Genomic DNA, 9,849 nt, shown 5'->3' on the forward strand with positions numbered 1-9,849 from the left:
CGGTGTATCCCAATGCTTTACCTTCTGCCTGCTCATCTACCTAGGATTCCATAGTAAATGATGCCTCTGCACGCCAGGGGTTTTCCACCCAGCTGATCACCAAGCGATGGGGTTCGTAATGCCGGACCTCAGTGAGGAACCCAACTCTAAAACCCCACCTTGAGGGGCAGCAGTCTATGGCCACTCCTGATACCAGTGTCTTGGCGTGGGTTTCCGGAAAGCAGAGCCCGAAGCAACAGTCCATGCACTAGCTACTTCTTTACTAGGGAGTGCAATCCCAAGAAGGAAGAGGAGGCAGGGAGGGGAGAGCTACTAGAAGGACACATTACCGAGCAGACTGCTGCCAAGTGCGACTGATTGCTCAATCTTGCAAGACCATTTCGAGAAGCTGTATGTCTCAGGAGCATCTGCGGTGAGGGAGAAAAGGAAGAATTTTCCGCTAGCTCCCATTGTCCATTGATCAAAGTTTTGCCTCACTGAGCATTAACTCCCCCCACTTTTAGGTTGCACAAGTGTGGGTGCTGAGAGGGGTTCTGCAGGGTCCATAGCTCAACATGGCAAGGGAAAGCCCAGGGTAGGTGGCGAGGGGCCGGGGTACAAGGTGCAAGCCCCGACTAGGCTCTGCCTGTGTCACCTGCATGAGGTCAGGCGGAGCCCACCCAGGGCTGGGAGCAGCGAAGGCTTTGAGACTGGAGACAGGCGGGGCCAAGAGGATGGAAGGTGCTGCATGCTCAGGGCTCAGGGAGGGATTACCATCCCGTGGGGCCCATGGCAAAGCGGACAATGTGTGCTTCCTAAGGGAAGGAGCTGTATGTAGCCCCAGCTGACTGCACGGTCTGCTAGCTGTTTTTCAAGGAAGCTAGTGAGCTGAGTTTTCTGTTAAAGTTGACCATGAATTCAGATTTACAATATGATGTTTGCCAACACTGTGCAGGTCTAAGGAAGCATGTCTCACTATTGCTGGGGTCAGTGTGGGGGGCGGGGGGCGGCGGGGAGGGGGATGTCTGCTGGTTTGTGATTTCCTGTTCACTCATCTTATGAAACCAGGGCCACAAGGGGGTAAGGGGGTGGGTCGGGACCTGGTGTTAGGCCTCCTGCCCCCAGACCAGCGCTCTTTACTTTGGCAAGGTGCTGTCTTAGCGCTCACGGCCCCTAGCCTGTAGAAAGATCCCTCATCTTCCCTGAGCTGCCTCAGGGGCCTTTCTTCCACTGGGACCTAACTGCACAGGGGTGAAGCATCTTTTGGCCACAAAGTGAATCCACCCCCTGCCCCGTCCCTCGCAGTGACGGCCCCTTGGCATCACATTGGTGCCGAGGACCCACGCCCCTGTGACTCTCAGCCTTGTTGGCCTGGCTAATGAGATAGAGCCGGTGGCTTCCCACCAACACTGCCAACCTGAGACCCGGGACCCATCCATCCTGCTTCCCCATTGCTGAGGATGCCCCGAGTGACAGATGAAGGGCCCCGGCCATGAATCATCTCGCTTACATTTCCCCATCTCCCAGCCAGCCTTGCAGAGCAGGGAAGATGAATGTCTGCAGAATCTCACCTGCTCTCTTGAATAATTCCCCTTTAAAAGAGGCCACTTATCAGTAATTCATTACTGGGCTTTGTTAGCATAAACAAGGCCTGGAGGTGGGGAGGGGGTGGGCTGCTCCCCGCTCCTCCTCCCAGCCCCCACCACTTCTGCCTCCATCAGTCCCGTCACATGGGTTGACCTCCAACCTCAGCTCCACCTTCTTGCTGTGGAGAAAAGCAGAGCCAGGGTCTGGAGGAGAGCTGCTCCAGCTGGTGGTACCCATTCCAGCAGATGGCGTACAGCTGTTTCTGGTGACATCTGGATGAGCACAATCAGTTCCAATTGACGATTTCTTTTAATCTTGAATTAAATGTCACATGTTGCCTCTTTCTCTTATGGCCCATATTCGCCCTTGTCTTGTGTTGACTCTAACCATGGCATAAGGTATTACTGGCTGGGGACCACTTTTCTGAAAGGCAACCTTGTCCCTCTGTAGCTTCTGTTTGTCAGTAGGAGCGTGAGGAACTACCTGGAACAGCAGAACTGACCCTGGGAAGGATGAACATCCAAATCACAAAACAAGGGCCATAGCAAATGGAGGTCAGTCTGGGCTGGTCCTGCTCCCCTGGGGACCTTCTTGGCGGGGGTGGGGGCACCTGGAGGTGGTGGTTTCTGCAGTAGGTACATATCAGAGGTGTGATTCCAGAGGTGCCCTGTGGGGGCCCAGACAAGCAGGCAGGCCCCACCCCTCCTACTCCACGCAAAAGCAAAGAAGACAAGAAGAGGACCTCAGATCTCAGCTTAGTTTGTCCCCTAGTTGGAGACCATAGCTAACTTTTTTATGCTGCTACCAGGGGACCAGGAAGCAGAGATTTTTCTTGTGACCTCATCCCTCAGATCCAAGTCCCCCCACCCCCACCCCCCACCCCGCTTCTCATATCTGGCATCCCACAATGACCATGTTAGCATCACAGGGGCCATTCAAGGACACCAGTTTTATAGCTCTCCCCTACCCCATCCATTCTCCAGCAGCTGTGGGGACATCTTGAAATCATAAATCTGAACATGCCACCCCTTCGATTAAAAACCTTGAATGGCTTCTAGTCACTGCCTTCAGGATCAAGCCTTATGGCCTGAATATGGCCTCTCATGTGCCCTGGCCTTTGCCTGCCCTTGACTCTCATCCTGCCCCTCCTCATCCTCCTCCTCGTTCATGCCACACAGGTCTTCTTGCAGTCTCTAGGGAGCCTTTAGCTTTTCCAACCCCAGGACCTTTGCACTTACTAGTCCCTCTGCCTGGAATGCAATTCCACTAACATAACTCCTATTTATCTTTTAGGTCTTAGCTTAAGTGCCAGGGCCCCAGGACCCCTCCTTACTGCCCCAGACTAGACTAGACGTGCCATGTTCTCCTGTAGCTCCCTGACTTCTCCCTTTCGTCAGTGCACCTAAAAATGGTTTGCTTATCCATTCTCCCCACCAGACCGCATGTCCACGAGACACGGGCACTGTGTCCTGTTCCTGCTCCTTCCCCAGTGGTGAGTCCAGAGATGGCCACAGAGGGCCCTTGGTGGAATGAATGAATGAGGGAGCACGCACACGTGGGAGAATAGGATCCGAGGCCTGACCAACATCTTCATGGTGGTCTCCCCACAGACTCCCCTCTCCCAGGCTCTGCCTCCACCATCCAAGAGGTCTGCCCTCTGTTCACACTCCCTCAGCCATAGCCATGTCTCCTGGTCTTTTCTGGTTCCTGGAAGGGCAAGGTCCTGGCTCTGACCTCAAGCCCACCTCCTCTCAGGCTTCAGGGTGAAATGGCTTTTTAAGGCCCAAGGACCCCAGCCCCACTGGCCTCTTCCTCCGGAGAGGGTGTCAGACCGCAGCGTCCCCACCCGGCCCAGCTGTGTCTCCTCCTCCCTCAGAAGTCTGGGTCCTCCATGGCTGGCCGGCTTCCACCCCCTCTCAGGGAAAGGCCCAGAGCTCACACTGCCTGTCATCTGGCTTTTCAAACTCCCATCTGGGGTCAGAGTTCATCTCAGACAGCACAGGCAGAGATTAAACAATACAGCACATTTGCAATTCAATTGCCACTCCATCCTTTTGTCTCCGGCGGCCTGAACCGAGACCTCAGTGTGGCATGATTTTAGGGAGGTTGGAGGATGTTTGTCACTGGATGGTGGTGTAATGACTGGTATCCTTGCTGCTAGGGGCCTGCTGTCCAGCGCTGGGTGCTAATATCCTTTCTCTGGGAACCCTGAGGACGTGGCTGTGGCATCATTTGCATAGATTTGCATATCCACTGCTGCCCTCTAACCCAGGATCTGCAACCTGGGGCTGGACAGCCAAGCTGGTCCTGGTCGTGGACTCTGCTGCTACCCCTTCCGTGACCCTCGCAGGCCACTCTGATGGTGTTGCTGCCGCTTGCTCATCCATAGTCCACCAGACAACGGCCGCTCGCCTGCGCCTCCCAGGGGTCCCCAGCCCACCCACGGGCACTGATACCCTGGACCTCTCCCAGGAGGACAGGAGTCCCCACCCAAATAAGCCTCCTGGAACCGGCCCCTGCATTTCCTAGGAGCAGAGAGGGGCTTCTCACTCCCATGGCCACGTTGGGGTCTCAATAACCGTTTTTCTTTCTTGACTTCTTTTTTTTTTTTTTTTTTTAAGATTTTTATTTATTTATTCATGAGAGACAGAGAGAGAGAGGCAGAGGGAGAAGCAGGCTCCCAAGGAGCAGAGAGCCCGATGCGGGACTCGATCCCAGGACCCTGGGATCATGACCTGAGCCGAAGGCAGACGCTTAACCCTCTGAGCCACCCAGGCGCCCTCTTTCTTGACTTCTGATCCCAAAATGTGAAAGGCAGACAGGGCAGCAAGGAGGGAAACTGACCATGAAGTTACTCAGGGTTGGCAATGGGAGAGCCAAGTTCCAGAATGGGCCCAGTCCTGGGGAACTCTTGGGGGACTCTGGTCATGGCCCAGCCTCTCTGAGCAGGGTTGTCTTCTGGCCAATCCCCAAGAGACCAAGACACTAGGCAACGGTCTGAAGGCTCCAGTGGGCAAGGGCAGTTTCCCTTTCCCAGGCCTACAGAGGTAGAGACTTCATCAACATCTTTCCTCTGGGGTGCTCTCTCCTCCTCCACTGCCTGTTTCTGTTGGAGACCCCCGTGGCTCCCATTCCTCCTTCTAGGACACTGCCCTCCCTCATATGGCAGCCCACGTCCAGAACGTCACCACGTCCTGTCCTGTCCCACTATCTCTGCTACCATACTAGCTGAGGCTGGAAGGATCTTGCTGCCACCACGAGTGCAGGTTTTTAGCCCATCTTCCTGCCGACAGTCTGAGCAGAAAGTTTAAAAGGTAGAAAAAGTGATTGTTTTCTGTTGGCTAGCGACAGCAGGTAGGATGGGTGATGATGAGGACACCTAGGGACAGAGAGGGGCCGTAGGAAGAAGGTGACCCCAGCGAGATTCAGGGCAGGGCTCCAGCTTGGAAGGAGGGCGGGTGGATAAACAGGAGAGAGGAAACGCCCACCATTCAGTACTCTCCTCACACAAAGAGGGTTCTGCAAAGGCTCTCCCCTGTCCTTCTGGTTCATATGAAGCACAGTGAGCATCGATGGAGTCATTTTTCAAACCATAAAGCACTGCACACACATTTGTAATATTTTTCTTCTGTGCCATAGGTAGTGTTTGGGTTTTTCTTTTTCTTTTTTCTTTTTTTTTTCAGATTCTCTGCTGTTTAGCAAACACAAACTGTCTTCCCCAAAATGTAATTCTGGGGATGGACACCTTTAAAAATGTTATGCTCTGGTCAAATCCATAATGACTATTTTTTTCTATTGATGACTCCTCGTTTCAGTGAGTCACTGCCAAGAAAACTCACCTGGAGGCCAGAATTGTCTCTAATGGCCAGTCTAAGACAAGCATCCCAGCTTGAATCCTCTCCCTCCCAGATGGTAAGCTGCTTGGGAACTAGGATTGGATCCTTCCCATCTTTTATCTCGAGAACCCAGCAGTGTCTGGCCCAGGTCAGACTCTCGGTGAGAGCATGGGGGATTCTGGTTCTGGAGCTCTACCACTCATTGTGTGAAGTTATTTCATGCTTTTGTGGCTCAATTTTCTATCTGTAAAATGGGAATGATCTCAGTAACCTATTTTATAGGGTTATCGTGATGATTTCTCCCTCCCTCCCTCCTTCCCTTCCCTCTCTGCCTCTTTCTCTCTCCCAGTTGGACCCAAACAGTTGTTCTGGCACTCAAAATCCCATGTGTCCTATAGCACGCTGCAGTCCACAGGGGCTCTCAAATACATTATCTCATTTATTCTGAAATAAGGGAACAGTAGCTTCTCCACCTCTCAGATGAGGATGCTGAGTTCAGATGTGGCCAGGACCATATAGCTAGTAGTTAGCAGACATAGGACTCAAACCAGGTTTTCTGACACCAAGTCTCGATTCCTTTGGGTTAAAAGAAGCCAGGCAGTAGTTCTGACATAAATGACATTTCCTCAGTCTGGTTCTAATACAGCTCCCAGATAGCCTGTCACTTCACATGGGGAGAAATCAGTCAAACCGGGTGTTTGGCACTGAGGGAAGCAAACAACCAGTAAAAACGCTGCATTTTCCCTTTTTCCCCAGGGGGCCTTTGGGGCGGGGCTCGGGGGCAGCCAGTGGAGGCAGGAGCTCAGTTTGACGTCCATCAGGAAAGAGCTGCGGGCGTGTCTGCAAGTGACCTCTGAGAATCGGCTGCCTCCAGATGCTGGGTTCCCCAAGATGAAGCAGTGAAAGAAGGGGACACTCACCGAGGGATTTCCCTGGGACAGGAGTGTCCCTGTGTGGGAGCACCTCTCACCCTCCCGACCACTTTCCTAAGAAGATAAGATGGTGACTGCTCTGGTTTCCCATTTTTAAGATGGATAAACTGAGGCTTGGCTTGCTCAAGGTCACGCAGCTAGTAGGTAATGAACACCCCACCGGCTGGGCGCACCCTCTCTTGTCTTGTTCTACAGCCCACCCTGGTTGTTTCTGGGCTCCAGAAGGGGCTTATGGACACCAGATGGCTCCCGTCACCAAGCGAGTCTCTGTGACGGGCCGGGCATACAAGCCGGGTACGTGGCCTCCCAGCCCCAGGCTGCTTCTTCGACCTCCCTTGAGGGTTTTCGGCACCGAAGAGGGAGCACTGGCTGCAAGACCCTGGGAGTCCTGGAATCCCAGCCCTACCTGAGAAAGTAAAGTTCCCGTCTGCCAAGGATGAGCGGGGCTCCTGCGAGGAGCGAGCTTCTGGGGTGGCTACGAAACGTCTGGTGACAACATTCGTGTCTAAAAATACAGCAGCCGAGAACCAGCTAATTACAGCCTCTGGAGTCATTCATAACTTGGCACATCCCTGTTAAGCCGATCTCTCGCACGGCTCCTCCACGGCAGCAACCACAGAGGAGGCCTCGTGTAGGTGGAAAGCCGCTCAGGAGGGCCCAGGAGCGGCCCTCAGCCCATCCATCCTTCCATCCTGGTAGCTGCCCCCTCCCACTGGTGCCAGAGAGCAGGAGTTTCTCGAGCCAGCTCCACACCCCCAAGCATGCACACACACATGCCCTTGGCCACGTGCCTGTCGGGGGTCTACCCCCCCTGCCAGGGCCCTCCAAAGGTCAACGGTCTGGGTGTAACCTCATGATGAGTGAGCTCAGGAGAGATGCTCAGGGCCCAGCAGCGTGTTGCTGGGGGGCCTCTCTCCTGGGGCTGCTGCAGGGTGCAGAGGTTCTGTGGGACTGGCATGTGGGCTAAGCAGGCATTGGACCCTACCCCTCCCTGCTCTGGGCTCCCCTCTCTCCTAGGGCCTCTCTCAGATGGTTGGAGCCTCTCCTATCAGGAGGCAGGCCATGACTCAGTTGCAGAAAGGGTTGAATGATCTGAGGGGAGACCAGGCACAGCCCCTAGGGTGCCCCATTCCTGCCTGAATGCTCACAGTGGACACGGGGCACAGCAGAAATGGGAGAACGAATCCCACGTGAGGGGATGTCCCCACCCCCTCCAGGAGAAGGGATTCTTTTTAAATGAGGGAGGCATTCGGGGCGCCTGGGAGGCTCAGTCGGTTAAGCGTCTGCTTTCGGTTCAGGTCATGATCCCAGGGTCCTGGGATCATGCCCTGTCCCAGGTGGCTTTGTGACTTCAAGCTACCTGCTCAGCGGGGAGTCTGCTTCTCCCCCTCTCTCTGCCCCTCCCCCTGCTCGTGCACAGGCTCTTGTTCTCTCTCTCTTTCTCAAGTAAATAAAAAAAAAAATCTTAAAAAAAAATAAATAAATCAGGCAGGCATTTGAAAATACAAGGCCTAACTAACACTTAGATGGTATGTTTGATTTGCTGTCATAGACACAGTGCTCTGTGGTTCCCATATTAATTAGATGCAGTGGTATCTATGATTATGTCCACTTTATAGATAATTAAACAGAGATGCCGAGATGCTAAGTCATTTCCCAAGGCTACCCAAGTCATGACTAGCCTTGACCTCAAGGCTCAGCCTCACCTCCAGGAATCTTCCTGCTACACCCACAGGCCCAACTACTGCACCCCATGCCCACCTTTGAAGCTCAGATTGCCAGGCTGATTGCAGAAGACGCCGCACTTGCTACTCCCCCCCCCACGGCACCAAATTCAACCTAAATTCAGCTGTTTGGCTTCGGAAATACATTTTAATCTCCCTGGGAAGCTGGATCCATTAGCCTATGACTTAGAAGAATAAGCCGGAGCCTAAGAGAAAGCAGGCAAAGGGAGAATAGGCAGGAAGGGAAACATCACAAGAGTTTTCCAGAGGGAGGCCATCTGCTTGTTGGTCAGCGCCTCTGACATGCCTGAGCCAGGTCAGCTGGGGCTCCGAGGGGTCAGGAGAGCACCAGGCCTGGCACCTGGCTGTGGACGACACCTGACCCCCCAGGAGAACAGCACCCCAGGAACGGGCTGTTGCACACCTTCTTGCTAGTCAGCACCAGGCGTGATGGAGCACCCTGACATTCTTTAGCGAAAGTTCAGTGGGACCACGACTCAGGGCTCTGCATGAGGAATGAGGCTTAGGTGGAATCCTGGAATCCAGAAATTACAGATGAGAAAGAATGCCGAGGTCAGAAGCAGCCCGTCCCCAGGGGCCGCGTGCAAGTTCTTCCTGGTAATAGACTTCCCCCTTATTCCTCCCGTTGGGGCTGCTACCTCCCTGAAGACCACTCTCCGGTGTTTGTGGAGAAGACACAGTTTGTAGGAATGAGAGGTCTGTGCCGATCCGTACTTGATTTGTTATGAAATTTATTAATCATTCAGAAGCCGGTGAAGAGGGGCGGACCGAGAGGCCTGAGCAGAGCAGGGAGGAGCGCTGGAACATTCCGGAGCTGGCTGCCGCCCCGGGGCAGTGGGGCACCGTGCGGTCTGAGCACTCACTTGCTGTGCAAACTTCGGCAAAATGTGAACCTCTCTGAGCCTCTGTTTCCCTATCTGCAACCTAGGCTGATGAGGTGCATGCACAGGGCTGCAGGGAAGATTAGGGGGAGTTAGTAAAGGAGAGCCTCACTTGTGCCTGGGCCGTGGGAACTACTCCACACATTATTATCATCATTCCCCTTCCCTTTCCAGATCCACCTCTGTGTCTGTCAAACAGGGCTAATCAGGCTCTTTGTTTTGCTCACTGCTCACTCCACATTCCACCAACTTTTGCAGAGACACTCCTACACATCACACTCGCAGAGTAATGATGATGGAGACAGACAGGTTCTCTGACCTCACTGAGCCTACTGTCTTCATGAGTTTTCTGGAAAAAAATGGCTAAGAAGCTAATAAGGATGCTTCCCATTGGATGTGATGGTTGTCCTGCACACGTCGTGACCCTGTGACCCCTTGGGGACAAGAGACGGGTCACAGAAACAGGACGGCATTCCAAAGAGCGTGGAGTGTGGTCATGCAGCTTTCCCCCTCTGCCCCCTCCAGTGGCATGACTCCAGCACCATCCTATCCCAGCTACTTCCCTTGGGCCCAAGGTCACCATATCCCCTAGCACACCTCGGCTGGTATCGGCCGGAGGATGCTTTTACACACACACACACACACACACACACACACACACACACCTTCTAGTAGCATCTAAATCGGTCACTCTTAACCTTGCTGCACATCAGTGGTTCCCACCCAAGGCTGATGCCCAGCCACATCCAAGTCAGTTAAGTCAGAATGTATAGGAGTGGGACCCAGTCATCAGAATTATTTCCGGGGGCACCTGGGTGGATCAGTCTGTTGAGTGTCTGACTCTTGATTTTGGCTCAGGTCATGATCTCAGGGTCCTGAGATCGAGTCC

This window comes from Mirounga leonina, unplaced genomic scaffold (assembly GCF_011800145.1).
Source record: "Mirounga leonina isolate KUSES-001 unplaced genomic scaffold, KU_Mleo_1.0 Mir_153, whole genome shotgun sequence".
NCBI lineage: Eukaryota > Metazoa > Chordata > Mammalia > Carnivora > Phocidae > Mirounga > Mirounga leonina.